This window comes from Mustela nigripes, chromosome 16 (assembly GCF_022355385.1).
Source record: "Mustela nigripes isolate SB6536 chromosome 16, MUSNIG.SB6536, whole genome shotgun sequence".
In the NCBI taxonomy this organism is placed as follows: Eukaryota; Metazoa; Chordata; class Mammalia; order Carnivora; family Mustelidae; genus Mustela; species Mustela nigripes.
Window position 1 is genome coordinate 15,266,244 of NC_081572.1, and position 22,020 is coordinate 15,288,263.

General features: G+C 45.4%; 1 long non-coding RNA gene across 4 annotated transcripts in view; it reads left to right on the forward strand.

The window, feature by feature from the left end:
* LOC132003897 (uncharacterized) overlaps nt 1–22,020 on the forward strand; it is an 84,973-nt gene that overhangs the window by 39,760 nt on the left and 23,193 nt on the right. For 2 of the 4 annotated variants that reach the window (XR_009400358.1, XR_009400357.1), the window contains exon 3: nt 15,054–15,156. The exons of the other annotated variants lie outside the window; for them this stretch is intronic. This is a non-coding gene — a long non-coding RNA (uncharacterized LOC132003897). The remainder of the gene's footprint in view (nt 1–15,053; nt 15,157–22,020) is intronic. 4 annotated transcript variants of the gene reach the window in all.

Here is a 22,020-nt window from a genome sequence, read left to right on the forward strand (position 1 = left end):
GTGTGTGTGTGTGTGTGTGTGTGTGTGTGTGTGTGTGTGTGTGTGTGTGTTTATACGAGAAAGAGGGACCTTTCCCATTAAAATGTAAGGTCAAGGACAGAGACCCTGCCTGGTTCTTTTCTTTCTTTCTTTTTTTTTTTAATGAAATATTTCAGCCACAGGAAAAACTGGAGGTAAAAATAAATACACAAATGTATATCCGCCATCTAGTTTAAAATATTACTTGCAGGGGCACCTGGGTGGCTCAGTGGGTTAAGCCGCTGCCTTCAGCTCAGGTCATGATCTCAGGGTCCTGGGATCGAGTCCCAAGTCGGGCTCTCTGCTCAGCAGGGAACCTGCTTCCTCCTCTCTCTCTCTGCCTGCCTCTCTGCCTACTTGTGATCTCTCTCTGTCAAATAAATAAATAAAATCTTAAAAAAAAAAATTACTTGCACAGTTGTAGCTGTGTTCTCTCCCACCCATAAACAATCTCTATGTCTCTCAGGTTCATCATCCTGTGCAGATCTTTATCCTTTGGCTGCATATTTATGTGTCCCTCTCAAGTTCTCCTTTCCTAGGGTTTCTGATACAAACACACTGTAGGTTCTCAAAGTTTGTTGAATGAATGATGCTTCCTTGAGGACGGGAACTGGGTCCTGTCTTTCCTTTTCTGTTACTTTCCCCAAAATCTTTTCTCCCCTACTGGGCCATTTGGAAGGTAAAAAAAGGTGCTTAGTCGTTGTTGGCCTATATAAAATCTGTGACATAAATTATAGCTGTCCCACAAATTCTCATGGTGTCTGCCCCTACCAGGGACAGAATGTAATATTACAGAGTTGGTTGTAATCTGGTATAGAAGGTGAGGATTTTACTGGGACCCCTGCAAGTTGCCTTTTGTGGATCCTTGGTACCCTGTCTGCCTTTCTGGGCACTGGCTCTTTTTCCACAAGAGAATATGGCCTATTGAGACTCTACTGATGAGAGGCACTTGCATGATACTTGGTAGAGAAGAAAGGAGAAGCCATTGTTTTCTGGGGGTATCATGGGCAGCCGCAGGAGGAATGGCTGATGTGGGATTTTTGCCTCCAGGAATCTGCTCTACAGGCAGCTGAGATCAATGGCAGTGGCTTCCTTGTGGAAGGAAGAAGCTGCACCTCCAGCTTCTCCGAAAGGTTCCTAACCTCCATCCCTCCTGCAACTTAGAGTTGGGAAAGCCTCTGATTCCCTGTGTTAAACCCCTTCCTCTTGAAGTACATACAGCAGGGACTATTTTTCTGGACTGTACCATGATGGATAAAAGAACCTAGTCCACAAGCTTCATTGGAAACCCTAGGACAGTAGAACTTAATGTAGAGGTTCTCAAAGCTCCTGATGACAGTTGTGATGGGATCTTGGGAGGTGAGAAGTCCAGGATTGGGAGCTTTTCAAGTTGTCACTCAAACCTGGGATTATACAATCTGAGGAAACAGGGTTTATGGTGAAATGAATTTTTAAAGATTTTTATTTATTTATTTGACAGAGATCACAAGTAGGCAGAGAGGCAGGTAGAGAGAGAGAGGGAAGCAGGCTCCCCGCCAAGCAGAGAGCCCAATGCGGGGCTTGATCCCAGGACCCTGGGATCATGACCTGAGCCGAAGGCAGAGGTTTTAACCCACTGAGCCACCCAGGTGACCCCCAACAATTATTTTAGTGTAGTGTTGCACAGATTTAACTACAGAATGTATCTGAAGAACAGAAGAAACCAATAACCAGGCAGAGCTTTGGTGGCTAAGGGACAGAATGGGGAGGAGTCACTTTCCACTGCATATGCTCTCGTACCTTCTGAATGTCATACCGTGTGCGTGTTAGTCACTCTGAAAATACATATATGTATATATACACATATACATATATGTATTTATATATGTGATGTTAAGATTTTATGTATTTATTTGAGTGAGAAAGTGTATGAGAAAGAACAGGGGCAGAGGGAGAAGCAGACTTCCTGCTGAGTAGGGAGCTTGACACATGGCGCTTGATCCCAGGACCCCGGGATCATGACCTGAACCAAAGACAGATGCTTAATTGGCTGAGCCACCCAGGTGCTCCAGTACATTTATATTTAATAGCAACAGTTGGATACTGGTTTTTGTATACTGATTTTGCAATCAACAGATTTTCAAAAATTATAGACTCTGATAATGTAAAATGTTGACCATGAAATGAAGAAACAAGAACTTGAACCCACTGCTTATAGGAGTTTGGAGAACTACTTGGAGAGGTTGTCAATTTGTAACGCCTAGTAAAGTTAAAAATATATAAACCCCATGATCAGTAATTTCCCTCCTATCTATATACTCTGGACAAACCCTCCTATCAGGAGAAAGGTACAAAGATATTCATTACAGTATTGTTTTATAGTAGGAAAACTGGATTCCTAAAAATGTCCATTAACAGAATAAATAGATTTTAAAAATGAGATACTGGGCAACACTTGAAATGAATAACGGGGCTCTGTAAATATCAACATGGCTTGTTCTCAACAATGTATATGGAGGAAAGAAAGGATCTGCTGAGTGATCTAGTATGGCAGCCTTTAGGTAAATTCTAAAATACACATACTAATAGTAAAGTATATATATATATATTTTTTAAGATTTTATTTATTTATTTTTCAGAGAAAGAGAGTGAGCACAGGCAGACAGAGTGGCAGGCAGAGTCAGAGGAAGAAGCAGGCTCCCTGCGGAGCAAGGAGCCCGATGTGGGACTCGATCCCAGGACGCTGGGATCATGACCTGAGCCGAAGGCAGCTGCTTAACCAACTGAGCCACCCAGGCGTCGCATAAAGTATATATATTTTAAAGGGTTAGAAGGTTTCATACCTGATTCATAAGAGCAGTGGCCTCTATGAAGAAAAAAGAGGGATTGGGATGGAAAACCAAAGACATTTCATCTTCTGCTTCGTTAAGATTTATTTATGAGAGGGGCGCCTGGGCGGCTCAGTGGGTTAAAGCCTCTGCCTTCGGCTCAGGTCATGATCCCAGGGTCCTGGGATCGAGCCCCACATCGGGCTCTCTGCTCAGCAGGGAGCCTGCTTCCCCCTCTCTCTGCCTGCCTCTGTATACTTGTGATGTCTCTCTCTCTCTCTGTTAAATAAAGAAATAAAAATCTTTAAAATAAAGAAAAAGACTTATTTATGAGAGAGAGGTCGCATGAGAGCAAGGTCGGGTGGGGGGAGCACAGGGGAGGACAAGCAGACCTCGTGCTGAGCACAGAGCCCCACGTTGGGGCTCAATCCCAGGACCCTGAGATCATGACCGGAACTGAAACCAAGAGTCAACTGCTTAACTGACTGAGCCACCTGGGTGTCCCTATTACTCTCTCTCTGTATATTTTTAATCTGAAGTAAAATAATTTTTCTTTCATTCTAGTAGCACATAGTTTTATATCATCTTACTTTTCTATGGTACTTTTCAAAATAATGCATATTCTAAACTCCCACTCACTCCCCAACCCACTGCCATTTGGATTGTGTCTTACATCAGTCAAGATCCTAGCAGGAAACAAAGGGCACAAATAGAGTAATTTGAGGAGGGTTTAATATAGGGACTGTTTACAGAGATGCTGACAGGATACTGAAGCCAAAAGAATAGTGTGGCACCCCAAGGGCTGGTAACACCAGGGAAGCTGTCATTATCCTAGGCCTGCAGGGGAAGGGGAGGGAGGCTTTCTGGGAGCACAGGCTGAGAGTGTACTGCATGGACAGGACCACCCTTCAATCGTGGTGGCCTTCAGGAGGAATGCAGGCCGGCCATGTTGACCTACGTCAAGGGAGCCAGATGAGATCCATACCTCGACCCTTCTCTCCTTTCTCCCTCTGATTTCCTGTTACTATTCCCCACTGGCCAAGCCAGAAGCCCAGAAAATCCGCTGATGCTGCCCATACAGGTCAAACTCCCAGGGCTGAGAGCAGGGACAAAGCGAGGGTATTGGCAGGTCCCAGACATCGCACAAAGGTTGCCCATGCCTCCTAACTGTCAAATCCAGGAGATGCTTAAGCTTTTAAACCTAGCTCCTTGGTTACATTTTATAATTTTCTCCTCCCTTTTAGTGCCTCTTCTAGTTTTTCAACTAACTCCGATGGCTCCTGGCTAGTCTTGTTCGCTGGAAACTGTTTCTCCCTGTCTCAAGAGCTAAAATTCTCCAGGTTTCCATTTCTGACCCTCCTCTCCCATTCCTTCACTCCCAGGTACTCAGTTCCCCCCTCTCTGCTGATGAAGACTTAAAAAAATCTTTATTTGTAGCTGAGACCTCTCAATCCCAAACCTGCTGATGGCGTGTGACTCTCCACTGGCATCTCTGAAGGTCGACATGACCAAGCCAGACGCAGCCCCTTTCCCTGTCGACCTCTTCCTCCATGGAGTTCCCGCCAACCGAATGAGCCTGCTTCTGCCACCTTTCCCATCCCATCCAGTTCTCTTTCCGAGCTGGGCTGATAATAAGATCAGAACCAGAAGAATATCAGATCTGAGTGGCTTCTCAGCTGCGCAGAGCAGTGTATATGTGTATGTGGACCCCATCTGAAACCAGTTAATCCCCAAACCTGGTATGATGGACTTAGAAAGGAAAAATACATCTCTGGAGTCTCTATTCTCAATACTACACTACTTTGGACACCAGATGTGTGGGGTTTTCATACATCAAGCAATTCTGTAATACCCGCTGCATGTCCTATAGCTTAATTCTGACACCGGAGAAAATGTCAGGTTTATAGGACCCCCCCCCCCCCCCGCCACGATTTCAGATGTCAGTTGCAAGTCCAGACTGTCCCCTGTGCTTCTGACAGATCAATTACAAATCTAAACTTCCCAGACTCCCCTCTTCAGGCTTGATTCATTGGGGAGGGCGGCTCGCGGAACCCGGGAAACCAGCTTGCTTACTACATGACTGGTTTATTACAAAGAACATTCAAGGACACAAATGAGAACAGCCAAATGAAATGATACATGGGACAAGGTCTGGAAGGGTCCTGAGCACGAGAGCTTCTGTCCCAGGGGAGTTTGGAGTTTCCCTTTCCAGCACACGGATGCATACTTATTTACTAACCCAGGAGCTCTCCGAAGCCCATCCTTTCGGATTTTTATGGAGGGTTCACTATATAGACATGGTTGTGTTAAATCACCAATGGCCAGTGATTTAATCAGTCTCTAGCCCCTCTCCCCTACCCAGAGATAGTGTGGGGGGTGGAAATGGGAGGCTGAAAGTGCCAGCCCACTCATCTTGGTTGGTTCCCCTGGCAACCAGCCCCCATCCTTAGGGGCTTTCCAAAAGTCACCTCATTAACATAAACTCAGTGTGGTTGAAAGGGGCTTGTTATGAATAACAAAAGACACTCACTTTGGGCTCTGAAGCTATTTCAGGATCTGAGGAAAAACTAAATATTGTAACAAAAGGTACCCCTTTACAAAAGGGCTCTTTGCAAGGGTTTTAGGAGCCATGTACCAGGAACAGTGGGCCAAATATATATTTTTTTTATAAATCACAACATCCCAGGACCCAAAGGTGCCCCCAGCCCAATTCCTACATTGAAGCTTTACATGGGAATGGGACTATATTTGGAGATAAGGCCTTTAAGGAGGTAATTAAAGTTAAACGAGGTCACAAGAGAGGGGCCCTAATCTGATAGGACTGGTATTCTTTAAAGAAATAGACACCAGCTCCTGTTTTCTCTGCCAGTGTTCGCACAGGGAAAAGGCCATGTGAGGACATAGCAAGAAGGTGGCCATTTGCAAACCATGGAGAAAGGCCGTGTCAGACGCCAACCCTGACAGTACCTTGATCTTGGACTCCTAGCCTCCAGGACTGTGAGAATATACATTTGTTGTTTAAGCCACGCAGTCTGCAGTATTTTGTTGCAGCAGCCCAAGCAGACTAACACACCTGGGAGAGTCCAGACTGGTCTTTCTCGTCAAGACCCTGGGCGATTCTAATGCACGGCCAGGCTGGAGAAGCGCTGAGCTAGACGGGAAAGCAGATGCCTGTAGAAAGACCGGCAGTCAAGGTGACAAAGCCGGGAAGCAGAAACAGCCCAGAGGAAGGAGAGCCAGCGGGAGGATGCCTTCAGCACCCCTTGGCAGTTTCAGCTGAGACTCCCAGTACCATAGTCACGAATGCCATCAGAGTAGGCTGGCCATGTCCTTAGGGGTGACCAGCTCCTAGCAATGACGCCTCCTAGATAGTGTCCACCTGTCCCTCCTCTCCTTCCGCACTATCCCTGTTCTCCTGTACTCTAGTGGAGGGGTTGGCAAACTGCCACCCACTGGTCCAATCTGGCCCACCTCCTGTTTCTATAAAGTCCTCTTGGAGCGTGGTCACACTGGCAGACATACTGTCTACAGCTGCTTTTGTAGGACAACAGCAGAGTTGAATGTTTGCAACAAGGTGACCTGGCCAAGGGGCCAAACTATTCACCATCTGGCCCTTTTCCAGGAAAGGTTTGCTGACCCCCCACCCCACCCCACCCACCCAGTAGTCAGCTACACGAATGGTGGTCAGGCCAGAGAGGAGTCATTTTGTATTAGTGCCTGACTGGTCTGTGCCAGGCTCAGTGGTTAAGAAGTAGGGAAATGACCGTGGGTAAGAGCTCAGGTGAGAAAGAGCTCACTTGAGATGGCGGTGCAGGTTACAAACACATAGAGAAACAGACTCGAAAGACTGTGTGGGCCCCTGGGCTCGGCTTTGGCTCAGCGTGGCCTAGAACTTGGAGCAGCTCTCCTTGGAGCCCATGCCATGTGGGCCCCAGGAAAGCTCTTTGCTCCCTCCTGGCATTGTGTCCTTAAGGTTGGAAAGACTAAAGACGAAGTGTCAGTGCCACAAAAATGTGGGTTGTGCCACTGCTGATACCGGAGAGGGATACTTCTTTGGCGGGTAGGGAACCTGTGAGCAGTGGAAGGGCTCAGGTAAGAGAAAAGGCAAGTAAATTGTCAAAATTTCTTTCTGCACGAAGGCAATAAATTGTTGCAAAACAAAGGATGGTTTTGGGGCGCCTGGGTGGCTCAGTGGGTTAAGCCGCTGCCTTCGGCTCAGGTCATGATCTCAGGGTCCTAGGATAGAGGCCCACATCCGGCTCTCTGCTTGGCAGGAAGCCTGCTTCCCTCTCTCTCTCTGCCTGCCTCTCCATCCACTTGTGATTTCTGTCAAATAAATAAATAAAATCTTTAAAAAAAAAAACAAAAAACAAAGGATGGTTTTCCAGTGGGGCTGAAGTTCCTTTTCCTTGCTTCTCGTTGGATTCTTTTAATTCCTAGTTCTAAAGGTACTTGTGAAATAATATGATATTAACTGTATTAAACAGTTCCTGCTTGTGCCTGTGTAGGTCTAGAAATAGCACATGAAGAATGATACCAACTCTCCATCGTCCTCTGGTAGAAATTGCATGCTAGAATTGCAATCCTTTTATCTGTATATATTTACTAAGATTTCATTCTTATGAAATGAAAATATAGCTTTGGATAGTTTTAATTTATTAATTATATTTATAGCCTTTTAAGCTCTAGTTTTTAATAATTTAGAAGAACAGCATATATAATTGTGATTTGCTTATTTTTACTTCAATTTGCTTTTTTTTTCCCCCCAAGATTTTATTTTTAAGTAATCTCTGCTCCCAAGATCAGGAGTCGCACACCCCCCTGACTGAGCCAGCCAGGTGCCCCTATTTCAATTTACTTTTGATGAAAATAACCCAAAGTTTGTACTTTCAATACAATTAATTTTATTTTTAATCCTTTAGATTATGAGCAACCTAACACACATTGTGTAAAAATCAGATTATAGTGACATAATTAGTGGTTAAGCTGAAACAAAGACAAGAAAAATAAATCTGGTAAAATATACGCTAGTTCTTAAATTGTGTGCCATTTTCATGACTCATCTAAATATGACTGGTCTATTAGTGGAACACTCATTCATAATAATTGTCTTTACTATTTTGCCAACTTTTAATCCCCTCAGAATCCTAGCTTTCCATGTATTTTTCACCACATATGAAGGAATACTTGTCAGGGTAAGAATATAAAGACATATTCTTTAACTATGTTAGCTTGGCATTTGCAATGTAGTGTCTGATGCTTAAATATTTGAACAAATAGAATATGGGACTTTATTTATATTCTTGCCCCAGGGCTCGCAGGCCAAGGCAGACCCAGCCTCCAGCTCCTCAAGGGGCCCACAGTCTAGTGGGAGACACCGCTGGGCAGATGTAGTTATTGTTGTGACACGCAACTGGAGTGTTAGAAAAACCTGTAGAGGGGATGAGGTGTGGTCAGGGAGGACTTCCTGGAGGAAGTTATCACTAGGCTAAGAGCTGAAGGCTAAGTAGGTGTTAGCAAATAAAGGGAGGGAAGGAGTGGATGTAGCAAAAGGACAGAGGAGGGGAACGTTCAGGCCAAAGGAATGGTACATAGCAGGGACAGCAAAGCTCTTCTATACAGAACCACATAGTAAATATTTGAGGCTTTGCGAGCCGTGGAGTCTGTTGCCTCTGCGCCGCTGTTGAGTGTTATACGTTCCATGTTGTATTGTGGACAACACAAACGATCAGGTGGGGATGTGTGCCAGAAGCACTCTATTTACCAAACAGGCACCAGGCCCGTGGAACCTTGTTCGCTGACTCCGTGGGACAAGGCCTGGCATTGGGAGAAAGCAGGGTTGAGGGATACAGTGGATCCCGTACGGCAGCTGCAGAGGGGAGGTGGTGAGGAGGCAGGGGAGGTGGTGAGGAGGCGGCAGGAGCCTGGATGCAGAGACTGGAGAGACAGCTGTTGGCAACGTCCTGAACTCCCTGAGCAAAAGGAACCAAGTGAGCGGTTTGGAAGGGTATTCTGTGAGGGGTGGTAGGGAGGAAGAGGGGAGGAGAAGGTCAAGGTTGACTCCCAGACTTCCGGCAGACAGTGGGCAGATGGTGCTGGGGGAGGTGGGAGACCTGCGGGAAGCGGGGCGGAGGGGAGGGTTGGGCATGGGCGCAGGATCCGCTCCCCAGAAGGCTCTGTTCAGTGCCTGCCTTGCACGCTTGGTTATACATAGGCAGGGTTTTTTGGTCAGATGTGGCTGGCGGTTTCTGTGAAAGTACAGTCTGTAAATCCTGAGAAAGTCAGAGGGAAACGGAACATGCAGAGCTAGATGTCTTTGTAAGGACAATTTTGGGGAATAAAAACTATTGGCAGGTTTTCTCTAGGATCTGGGAACTGGGGGCTTTCGTTACTGGGGTTCCCTTTTATTCACAGCGCAGGTAACAGCACAAGGACCCCGTCGGGACTGGTTCTAGCAGGCACCTTGGTCAGGAAACGCTGCCTCATCCGGGCGGGCGGGAAATCTGGTCAACCCCCTGGATTGGCACCTCAGTCCTCAGGAGTCCCAAGATACAGGATTTGCTGTGGCGGGTGGTGATGTTTCTATGCACCCCCCCACCACCACCACCACCAATGGCATGGGGGCCTCTGTCAAATGATGGGGCGCGCTAGAGAGAGGTGGATGAGCTGGGCGGGCTTGGGGAGCGCTGCTTAACACACCGCCTCGCTGGGCTGGGTCGCTGGGCTGGGTCGGCGCTAAGTGCTGTTGGCGTGTCAAGCGGGAACAAGGGTCCTGTTTGCATTGCTGAAAACGATTTAGATCCTCTGAATGAGAACTGATGGGCTTGTGGCGGTTGTCATCAATCAGAAGTGCACTCCGTGGAGCAACTGGCCTTAGGATGGCTGTAGCTGGGGCTGTTTGACGAGTGGTGGCCCCAGCGACAGGGCGGGAAGCAGGTGCCACGTGGTGCCTCTGAGGGCTCTGACTGGAGTGTCCCAGGCCTCTGTCTTCTAACCCTGATGAGGGCCTCCCTGTACCTCCTGCCCCCTTCTAATCCTTAGCCACCAGACAGCCTGGGTGACCTTTTTAACATGTAAATTGGATCTTGACACTCCTGTTTAAAAGCCTTTAATGGTTTCCCATTGCATTTAGGAGAAACTCCAAACTCCTCCCGGACAGCCTACAAGCCTGCCCAACAGCCTGCAAGCCTGCTCACCACGGCCCAGGTCTCCCGCGCCAGCCTCTCTCCCTGAGAATAACTCCAGCCCGACCATGCTTGCTTTCTCTTGTTCCTCCCTATACCCCAGGCTCCTTCCTCCTTTAGGTTCTGCCGTATTCCCTTATTCTAGAAAGCTCTTTGTGCTCCCCACCCCACCAGGGCTAGCTCCTTCTTATAGATCAGCTGTCCACTTCAAAACCATCACCTCACAGCAACTTTTCCTGATCACCCAGGCTAGGGTGGGTCTCCCTCTCTCGTTCAGGCACAGCACCAAGGTCTTTTTTTTTTTTTTTTTTTTTTTAGCCTAAAACTTGACATAACTTACAGTCCTACGATTGTGCATGTGCTTGTTCGTTGTCTGTCCCCCCTGCCCATCAACTCTTTGGAGGCAGCGACCATAATTAATTTGTTCACCACTCCGTTCCCAGAGACTAGCACAGTGCCTGGCCCGTGTATGCCCCTTGATACTTACTGCATCAATGAACAAGTGAGTAAATAAAAAAACATTCAACTAATCCATCCGTGGCTATGTCCATCCGTCAGGGTGTATGGCCATGCGTATACGTGTATAACTTCCAGTTACCTATTGCTGGGTTATATACACCATCGAATTGAATGGCTTAATAATAACATTATTATCCCATGATCTCCTGTTGGGTGTTCCGTGCTCTCAGCTGAGCGGTTTTTCTTGGGACAGTTCATGTGGTTGCCGTCGAGTGGCAGCTGGAGTTCTCTGAAGTGAGAGTTGATGTTGGCCGTCAATGGGGGAATACAGCTGGGCTGCCCGCTAGAATCCCTGCTCGTGGACTCTCCATGCGGCTTGAGTTCACCATGGACTGGTGGCTGAGTTGGGGGGGGGGGGGAGTTGTCCCAGAGGAGTATCTCCCTTTGCCCAGGCAGAAGCTGCAAGTCTGCTTATGACCTAGACTGAGAAGTCCCACAGTGTCATTTAAGCCCTCTTCTGAGAGTCACAACTCACAAGGAAGGAAATTTCTCAAGGGCGCTAGGACTAGGGCTCAGCGGTATGGCTCGCCCGAGGCTGTCTTTGCAGATGGACCGTCTCCATGTCTTCTGTCCTGATGATGTGTTTCTCTTGGGCTCCAGCTCAGACCTCCTGTAATCCGAGTCCTGGGTTGCAGTGACACTTGTTGGTTACAGTTGGAGCATCTCTTCCCCGAAGTTTTCAGAGGGCTCAGAGGAGTCCTTCAGTTTCAAGTTACTCCAGCAAACTGGTCTGCATGTTGGAGGCTAACCGGCTGCGGGAGGAGCAGCCGCCTCTCTGGGCTTCTCGGGGTGGTGGGAAGAGAAGCCAGGGCTGTTGGTCACCATCCAGGAATCTTGGTGCTCGCTGTGTGTTGCCAAGTGTGGTGCGCTGACCCCGGTCAGTGCTCTGAGCACTGAAATCACGGCTTGGAGAGCCAAGTCTGAGGATATGGGATCGTTTCAAGGGTCGGAGATGCCAGCCCTGTCTCAGTTTTGCCTTAGAGCTAGTATTTTTATCCAAATGTGAAAAGCTCTCCTTCTCCAGCTCTCTTGCACTCCCACACCGTGCCCCCCTTTCCAGATGTCCTTCCAACTGCTATTTTTGATTCTGGCCTCAAGGCAAATGTTTCACTGTAGCAAAATTACTGTAAGATTCCTTCCTGGGCTCCCACAGATTATGGGACAATTCCCTAGAGAACCCCAGAAGCCTACCCCTTCAGAAATGGCCAAAGGCCATCCCAAAGAGCAAATCTGGGGACACCGAACTATCCTGAAAGGTTATCAGAGGGATAGGTCAAACAGTAGGATCGTTTTTAATGGCATCAGCTGAATCTAGATACATTTTCTTCCTCTTTTGCATATCAGGTCAGTTTCAAAGCACCAAACGTAATTGAGGGGCAGAAAAATAGTCCTACAAAGTTTGCTGATGGGCCCTTAAACGTACAGACCTGGGATATAAAAAGAACTCCAGTGGGCAGTATATATAAACAAGGAGAAGATCTTATCCAAAAACCACCTGTAAAACTGTAGAGGAAGCAGCATCCTTGAAAAACAATGAGTCATAAAACTTTTTTTTCTCTTCCTCTGATGGACAGAGCGTACAAAAAAGGACGAGCATGAATACTGATGATGGATTTTTCCATTTTCCTGCCATTTCAGCATGTCTGGGGAAGGCCTAAAGATGGTCCGTGTCAGGTTTCAGAAGTAAGGCTGTCTGATTCATCATGAAAAGAAATCCTCCGATTACACACTTCCGGCAGTGTATGTGTTGTCTTGAAGCAGTGCTCCTGCTTGCTAATTTCTTATTCCTTTTATGCTTCCGCTACTGAAATACACACTTCACTGCAGATTCATTAGTTCGGTATGAAAGCAAGTTCAGATGGACACCTTCATTAGATTCATTTTAAATTAATAAGAACAGGTTTACTGTATAAGAGATTTTAAAAAAGCATAGAAAATCCTTAAGAAAAAGAGGCCAAGGGGCACCTGGGTGGCTCAGTGGGTTAAAGCCTCAGTGGGTTATGGCTTGGGTCATGATCCCGGGGTCCTGGGATTGAGCCCCACATTGGGCTCTCTGCTCAGTAGGGAGCCTGCTTCCCCCTCTCTCTCTGCCTGCCTCTCTTCCTACTTGTGATCTCTCTCTGTCAAATAAATTAATTAAATCTTAAAAAAAAAAAAAAAGAAAAAGAGGCCAAGTCAGAATGTAATATGTAATTTACATGTTATAAAAATTAATGAGAGGGCATCCGGGTGGCTCAGTGGGTTAAGCGTCTGCCTTTGACTCCATTCATGATCCTGGGGTCCTGGGATGGAGCCCTGCATCGGGCTCCCTGCTGGGGGGGCGGTGTGCCTGCTTCTCTCTCTGCCCCCCTCCCAACTCACACTTGTGCATGCAAGCTTGCTCTCTCTCAAATCTTTTTTTTTTTTTTTTAATTGATGAGAGCCAAGTGTTTTCTGCAGAACTTTTCCTGGGGACAAATAGAAAAGTGTTCTTAGAAGGACAAATGTTTAGGTGCTGAGTAGATTTGGCCTCAGTTCCTCATTCTTCCCTCTCTCCTGTCCTTTGCCATGTGACCCTGCAGATTTCCTACCCCCCACCAAGGGGGGAAGAATAGATTTTTCTGCCCTTTGACTCTGAGTTTGACCATTTGATTTACATCTGCCAAAGGACGCTCACATTCAGGATGCAGACAGAGGCTCAGAAATGCCCTTGCTCAGTTGGACATGGTACTACCTCTGCCACTGCCAAGAAGAGAATGTGCCCAGGCTGGCTGACTGGCCCCAGGCTGTGAGGAAAGACCCCTGCTAGGCTCTGCCTGTAAGAGCCCCCAACTGACTGTGTCTGCATGAGCAAGTCCGGTCTGGATCAGCCAGCCCCAACCAATTCCTGGATGCATGAACTGTAATAACAAGGGATTATTATTATGGTGGATCACTACTGTTATTAACAATAACTAACCAATAGGTATTATAGGGTCATATCAGCTCTCCGTGGTTCCATAACCTCAGAATAGCCCTAACTCCTAAGGGTTAATAACCAAGTGAATCTACAGAGACATAGCGAATATTTGCATAATGGGCCCACCATTCCTGTCCAAATTGACAGAAAGCCTTCACTCATCTAAGGAAAGATTCCAAGCCTTTACCAGAAAGCTCAATCTTGACTTGGGTGTGGCGTGCCCCCCCTCCACCGCTCAAGTTGACTGTGAGATAAAGGTTCAAGTACAAATAATTCATTTAAGTGATAGAAGTATGGGAGGGAGTGATGCAAGGAAGGGGTGCCAGACCACAAACGATGTGTTTCCAGATCAGCTGCTACTGTGAACAACTGGAACTTAGTCCCATGGGCACGTTCTGAGAGCCCGTGTAGAACATACCTCAGAGGAACATCATCTGAAAGATGAGATGAGGAGATGGGGTATTTCTTCAGCTCCTGCCAGGCAGGCACTGGCTAAGGGCTGCAGTAAGAGAAATGATACCAGCACTTCCAGCCAGCCACGCTAGCACAGCCAGGAGGCCCACGGTTGGGCAAGAAGTGGAGGTGGTGGAAGCCGGAAGTCTGGTGGTCTCCTGTTAGAAGTGGTAGGTAAAGGGATAAACGTGGGGCACTGACCGCATCTGCTACTCCTTCCTTCTGGTTTTCCCTTTACTTGGGGAGCATGAAACCCCTGGTGGAGTAGGTGCTTAGCAGGCCATGCATGTGCAGATCAGAGCAGTAGGATACGTCCTGTGCTGACCAGAGCAACGTGTTTCCCCATGCCAGTTCTTCCTGCTCCTGCCCAATTCTCCAGGTGCTTCTCCAGTCCTGTCACCTGTCATTTTCTAAGGTGTCCATTCCACTGGAGTGAAATGGTAGCAACACCCATGATTGGCTCTTACCACAACTGCCCACAAGTCAACCGTTCAGGTCTGTCTAATACAAGGAGCAGGGAGATTGATGCTGTCCATGAAATTGGAAAAACACCCTTTAATTTTTTTTTAATTTAAAATCAATTTAATTAACACACACTTTATTATTAGTTTCAGAGGTGGAGTTTAGGGATTTGTCAGTTGCACAGAACGCCCAGTGCTCTTTCCATCCGGTGCCCTGGAATGCCCGTCACCCAGTTACCCCGACCCCCGACCCGCCTCCCCTCCAGCAATCTTCAGTTTGTTTCCTGTAGTTAAGAGTCTCTTGTGGTTTGTCTCCATCCCTGACTTCACCTTATTTTATTTTTCCTTCTGTTCCCCTATATTCATCTGTTTTGTTTGTAACACTCTCTAATTTTACAATGTCCACAAACACTGTCTGGCCTCTCTCTGAAAGGCCCAGCCGGTGCGGTAAGTACAATCACACCTGATTCCACCCAGTAGCTGTGGGTTTGAAAAGGCTTATATGTTGATCAGTGTTCCTCAGACCTTTTCATCAAAGTTCTGTTAATCAACAGAAATAAAGTAAACCATGTCCCCCGCCCCTGCGGGTGGCCCACAGTGGGTTTATTTGAATATACACGTGTTTGACTACAGAATATGGATATGTCGTGGACATGAGGTTTTTGTCTTCTAGCATCCTGTCCTTGGGAGAAATCCCAGTCCCCTGCTGCACCAAGGCTGTGGAGTCAGCATTCTTGACCATGGCATTGATCCCTGTTCACAGGCTGCTGACCCAGGTAGGGCTCACCATCGTAGTCCATTGGCACGTATCTCCATCAAGGTCCAACAGCAACCTCTTTCTTTAATAGGTGTATGGATAGAAGTGCCTTTTTTTTTTTTTCCTTTCTTAAAAAATTTATTTTTAAGTAATCTGTACCCAACATGGGGCTTGAACTCACAACCCTCAGATCAAGAGTCACATGCTCTACCACTGAGCCAGGCAGGAACCCCAGAGAAGTTCTTTTTCCTTTTCTGGGTGGCTCAGCAAGGTATATAAGGATGTGGAGTTGCCAGCAAACAAATGCAACTTGGAGAAAGCCTACACACGAAGAAAGCCAAGCAGGGCAGAAAGAGAGAAAGCTAGAGCTCTGGCAATGTAACTGGAGCGCCGTATCCAGCCGTACCTGAAGCTTCATAGACCTTGGGGTTAAGTGCACCGCTCCAACAAAGGGCAGGGTGGGTTTGCTTATTAGGCTACTTCGTTTGCAACTAGAAGATTCCTAAATTGTATAGTAAAATAGACATCCCAGAAAAAGTGCCTGGTCTCTCCTGTGGGTTCATATTTGCCCCAGTATGTTGTCATGTATCCCCTAGGAATGTATGAGACCTTGCATCTTTATTTCAGACATGCTAGACTGTACCTCTGCCTCTTCTTCAAATCCACATCGATTCTGAACACTTTGGCTCTAGACTGTCCCCAGCTCGTCCCCAGCCTGAGCCTTCTCCAAAGATCTGAAGCTCTTTGCTGTGTCCTATCCCAACTACCTCTCCAGCCCCGCCCCCCAGCCCCTGCTAACACTGTCCCCTCTGCCACTTACAGGTGTCCTGCCCTCCCCTCTTGGATCCTGTGCTGTCCACTTAATATCCCTCTGCACAGACTTGGTTTCTCCCGGCCTCCTCACCCCTGCCTTCCCGATTGTGGACCATCTAACCTCTGGACGATCGAATCCACGAGAAGTCAGGAGAGAAATTTCTGGGGTCAGAGAGGAATAGGCCAAAGTGACATCCTGTCACTAGAGCAGACCTGGGAAAACCTGTGAATGTCAGAGCACTGACTGTGGGTTTCAGGAACAGAAGGCAAAGGCAGGATCCCAAGCCCAACCCGACAACCACAAAACATTCCTCTTTTATTAGGAAACCATTACACGTGTAGCACTGTACTTAAGTGCCACGGGAGCATACACAAGGAGCAGACAGGCCCTACTTGCAAGGCAGTTTTAATTTAGCTGAAGGATAAAGTAAAAATTCAGAGAATGATCACGAGGTAAAACACAACAGTACGTGGCAGAGCAGAACAAAGAGTATGAGATGAGTAATAAGCAGATGTGGGAGGAGGGAATGGCTGAGCGAAGTGAGTTCGTAGAAGAGGGAGTCTTGGAGGAAATGAATCTTGAGCCAGGCCCTGAAGGAAGTAATTGACAAATGTAAACTCTCCAGCTGGCCACGGGGGGACCAGGCTCCCTCGGCCGGGGAGTTGTGTAACTCAAATCTGCTCTGACCTGTTTGTGGATGTGCAGGCCGGCTCACAGCTATTCGGGTCGTATTTGTAAGTCTGCACAAAACCACCGTTTGGGGCAAAAGCATGCAGTCGTTTGGCACAGGGTACACCCTGGAGATGATATCATGTCTGGAACAAAGTTAGGTGAATGTCACCTGCCAGGGAAGAAGATGTGCAAAATAGTTGATATTTCTGCTTGTTCAATTTCAAAGTTGTTTTTTTTTTTTTTTTTTTTTAAATCTTGATTATGGCTCTTGGTAAATGAACGTCTCTTTAAAAGTTTGATTGTTGGGCGCCTGGGTGGCTCAGTGGGTTAAGCCGCTGCCTTCGGCTCAGGTCATGATCTCAGGGTCCTGGGATCGAGTCCCGTATCGGGCTCTCTGCTCAGCAGGGAGCCTGCTTCCCTCTCTCTCTCTCTGCCTGCCTCTCCGACTACTTGTGGTTTCTCTCTGTCAAATAAATAAATAAAATCTTTAATAAATAAATAAATAAATAAATAAATAAAAAGTTTGATTGTTTGCAGTGAAAGGCAGAACTTAGGAAACACACATTTTTGTTGATAGGTTCCTTGTGCTAAGTGAAGGCACAAGGTCCTGGATAAATACAAACAAAACCCCCTTGTTTTTTGCCTTAGGAGCAGAAAGCTAAAGAGAGATGTAAGAAACAAATTTGCAGATTGTTCTCCCCTTGCGGGAGATATCAGCTAAAACATGGTCTTTAGCCTTAATGAAAACACATTTTCAAGTTTTGTTGGCTTATTCTGGCAGGATAAAAACAAGTTGTAAAGAAACCGCTTCTAACAAGACTAGAAGCTTTGGCCTTACTGCCATTGTTAGAAGCAATCCAAGAAATGCTATTTAAGGCTAATTTTGCTGCCCTTTTGAAGAGACTTTTGAAATCATACAGAGCCCATAAGAAAAAAAACAAAACAAAACAATAAGCTGAATTGGAAGGACAGGTTCCTCCTTGGCAGTTAAGTGTCAAGTTACATTGTCTCCTGTCTGGGGATGAAACCGAGAACTGTGTTCTTGAGGACTGCCAACCCCTTACTTGACAACCACTACAAAAAATTTAACAATAAATGAAACTGACAGCCGACCTAACCAGATTGGGAACACAGCTGAACTTCTACAGAAAGATAACCCGTCCAGAATCCATTTTCCTGGACGATGGTCTACAGCAACATCTCGTGAAAACAATGAGGGACACATACTCATTTCCAAGGCGTTTGTAGCCTGCAGAAAACAGATCCATTTTCGCATCTTTTTGCTAAATGGATAGGATGTGAAGCTAATCCACAGGACAGTAAGCATTCTCGGGGCTCTCTGGTAAGGATGCAGCCCAGCCCAGCAGAAAGGAGCATACAGACAACTGGTGACCAGCCGTTTTCCCTGGTGCTGGCGTATGTAACTGCAGGAAAAATGGAGTTCTCGCCTAAACCTTTCCCCTCGCAATCCAGCCAGCAGAACACAGCCAGCAGGTGATTTCTTCCGCAGCAATCTCTGGAAAGTTCATGTATCCAAATCTGACCAGAGCCAAGATTTATAGGCTGAGAAGCCAAGGGCCTCAATGCTCATTGTACAGATGAACATTCCCCCTCTCCGCCTTGCCCCCACCCCTTTTTTATTCTCCATTTGTGTGCCAAATGACCTCTTGCCCAACGGACCCTCGTAAACAGCTTCTTTATCATTTCCATCTTCCAAGGCTTGGCTTCTGGGGGATGCTTGGACTGAAGGCAGCTCCTGCTTCTTGCCTCCTTAGTGGTTTTGTCTCAAATGCATCAGTCTGTGTAACAGGTACAAAGAGTGAAAACAAAGAAAACCACCCTCAGAGTGGGTAGGACCCGGGGAAGAAAGCCTGATAAAGTACGGATATGAGAGGTACTGCCCCATGTCTCCAGACCTCAGAAAGTCTTGTAGCTTCCAGAAGCTGATCCAGCACTTCCTGGTGATGCTAATGAGACATCATTCTCGGGAAGGTGCCCTTAAGGTCAACCTCCTTACTGCCGTAAGAATGATTTATTTCCTCCAGAAGATTCCATCTAATTCAACCACAAGTAAATTTAATAAAAAGCACTTTATATGCTTGTATAAATAGAACTTTGGTAGGAAGCGACTATTTTGACAGCTTGACAATAAAGGTATATAGGCAGCAAGGAAACAGTTCTCATGAAGTACATAGAAATTTGGATGGAAAATGTTATAAGATCAGGTTTACCTTTTGGAAATTCTAGTTATGTTGGGATCTGGGCAGTCAGTCTATCAACAGACAGGCACATTTCTTTCATTCCTTTGCCTGTCTGAAGTTAAAAAAATAATAAATAAAATGTTCCTATCCATGTTTGCTATCAAAGAATTTCCTTTTTGCAGTCCCAGAAAACCAGATAGGAGAAGAAAACCCAACATTTTCTGAGTGTCAGGCATTAGGTTAGGTAATTTGTATATATAGTATTTATGTCACAAATGTTATCTAATTCAATTTCCACAGCACCGAAGAATGATTAAACCCCAGGGTTTCTGGTTCCTAAGCCTGAGCTCCTCCCTCTGTATTCCATTGTAAGCACAGTCTAGTTCACATCTGCCACTGTACATAGTCAACAAAAATTTTTTTTTCCTGTGACAACTTTTCAAGATTATTCCCTGAGTTTTCAAATGTGAAATACAGTATTAACTAATAATCACCATGCCATACATGATGTTCCCATGACTTACGTATTTTGTCACTGGAAGTTTGTACCTTTTGTCCCTTCACCTGTTTCACTCACTTCCCACCCCTGACCTCTGGCAACCACCAGCTTGTTCTCTGTTATCTCGGAGTTTGGGTTTTATCTTGCTTTTGTTGGTTTTTGTGTGTTTGGACTTTTTTTTTTTTTTTTTTTTTTTTTTTAGGTTCTACATATAATTAAGGTCATATAGTATTTATCTTTCTCTGACTTATTTTTCTTTAGCATAATGCCCCCAAGATCCATCCAGGTTGTCATAAATGGGAAGATGTCCTTTTTTTTTTTTTTTTAAATAGTTGAATAACATGCCATTGTGTATATACACCACATTTTCTTTATTCATTCCTCCATCAGTGGACATGTAGGTTGCCTCAGTGTCTTAGCTATTGTACGTAGTATTCCAGTGGACATGGTGCATATACCTTCTTGAGTTAGCGTTTTCATTTTCTTTGGATAAATACTTGAAAGTCTAATTGCTGGATCATATGGTAGTTCTATTTTTAATTTTTTGAGGAAGCTCTGTCCTGTTTTCCATAGGGGCTGCACCAGTTTCCATTCCCACCAGCAGTGCACAAGGGTTCCCTTTCTCCACACTCTCCTCACACTTAGTTCTTCTCTTCTTGATAGAAGCCATTTTAACAAGTGTGAGGTGCTATTTCATTGTGGTTTTGATTTGCATTTCCCTGGTGACAAGTGATGTTGAGCCTTTACACCTCTTTAGAGCCTTTGGCCTCTTGGTCATCTGTATGTCTTTTTTGGGAAAATGTCTATTAGATCTCCCCATTTTAAACATCAGATTGCGTTTTTGCTATTGAGCTCTATTGAGTTCTTTATATGTTTTGAATATTCACCCCTTAACATATAAATGATCTGCCAACGTTTTCTCCCATTCCATTTTTCTTTAAGATTTCACTTTGTTGATGGTTTCCTTTGCGATGCAGGTTCTTAGCTGAAGGTTGGCCTGTTTGATTTTTGCTTTTGTTGCCTTTGCTTCTGATACCAAATCCAAAACCATTTTCATTGCTGAGACCAGTGTCAAGGAGGTAACTGACTAGGTTTTTTGTTCTAGGAGTTTTATGGTTTTCAGGTCTTAACGTTCGAATCCTCAGTCCATTTTGAGTTAATTTTTGTGTGTGGTGTAAGACAGCAGTCCAGTTTCATTCTTTCCCATGTGGCTGTCCAGCTTTCCCTGCCCATTTGTTGAAGGGACTCTCTTCCCCACTGTCTGTTCTCGGCTCCTTTGTCATAAATGAATCGAACATATATGCACCGGTTTATTCTTGGGCTCTCTGTTCCACTGATCTGTGTGCCTGTCTTTATCCGTACCACATACTGTTTATTAATAATAATTTTATTATTTATTTTTATTTTTTTTAAAAGATTTTATTTATTTATTTGACAGAGAGAGAGATCACAAGTAGGCAGAGAGGCAGGCAGAGAGAGAGAGAGAGAGGAGGAAGCAGGCTCCCTGCTGAGCAGAGAGCCCGATGCGGGACTCGATCCCAGGACCCTGAGATCATGACCTGAGCCGAAGGCAGCGGCTTAACCCACTGAGCCACCCAGGCGCCCTATTAATAATAATTTTAAAGTATAAACTTCAGTAATAATTAATAATCCCAACTTAAAACACATGTTCTTAAATTATGTGGTTAAGGTTTTGTCAGGCAAATACATTATACCTGTGTTTTTATATGAAATGGCAAAGTTGCAGAACTTTTCTAGAAAGCTGCTTGACAATGACTTCAGTAATCCCACCCATGGAAGTTAATCCTAAACAAATAATGTTTATCATGCAAAAGCAAAAAATTAGAAACAACGTGAAAATGACCCAGACCAGAAAAATAATTAAAATGCATGATAGGAGGTTCATTAGGTATGATACGTAGCCATGAAAGTCATGCTTTTTTTTTAAAAAAAAATTCAAGATGTAAACATTTTTTCAGTGCAACATTAGGCTAAAAAGCAAGATACAAAATTACATACAACAGAATTTTGATTTTGTGGAAAGTGAAAACAAGCAAAAATATTAACAGTGATCTTTCTCCAGAAGAATGAAGGTGACTAGTTTTTTCTTTTAATTTTCTGAGTTTATTTTAATAAACATTTATTAGTCTTATAATGAGGCTATAAAGGCATTTTTTTTAGTGAAATAGTGTGAGGAGAATTTATGAAAACTTGTTTTCTTTCTTCACTACTACCAGCACAAACGTAGGGCTATTTCTCATAGAATTGATTTTTTAAAGGGCATGTATTGTCAACAATAGCCAGAGTCTGGGGACGTGTGGGTGGCTCAGTCAGTTAAGTGTCTGCCTGGGTCATGATCCCAGGGTCCTCTCCCACTTGGTGGGGAGCCTGCTTCTCCCTCTGCCAGCTGCTCCCTCCTGATTGTGCTCGCTCGCTCTCTGACAAAAATACAAATCTTAAAAAAAAAAAAAAAAAGCCAAATATGGAAAGAGTCCAGATGTTCATGGACTGATGAATAGGTAAAGAGGATGTGATATAGGGCCCCTGGCTGGCTTAGCTGGAGGAGCATATGACTCTTGTCCTTGGGGGTCGTGAGTTCGAGCCCCATGTTGTGTGTACAGATTAAATATAAACAAACAAAAATGATGTGGGCTGTGTGTGTGTATACACACATGGAATATGACTCAGCAATAAAAA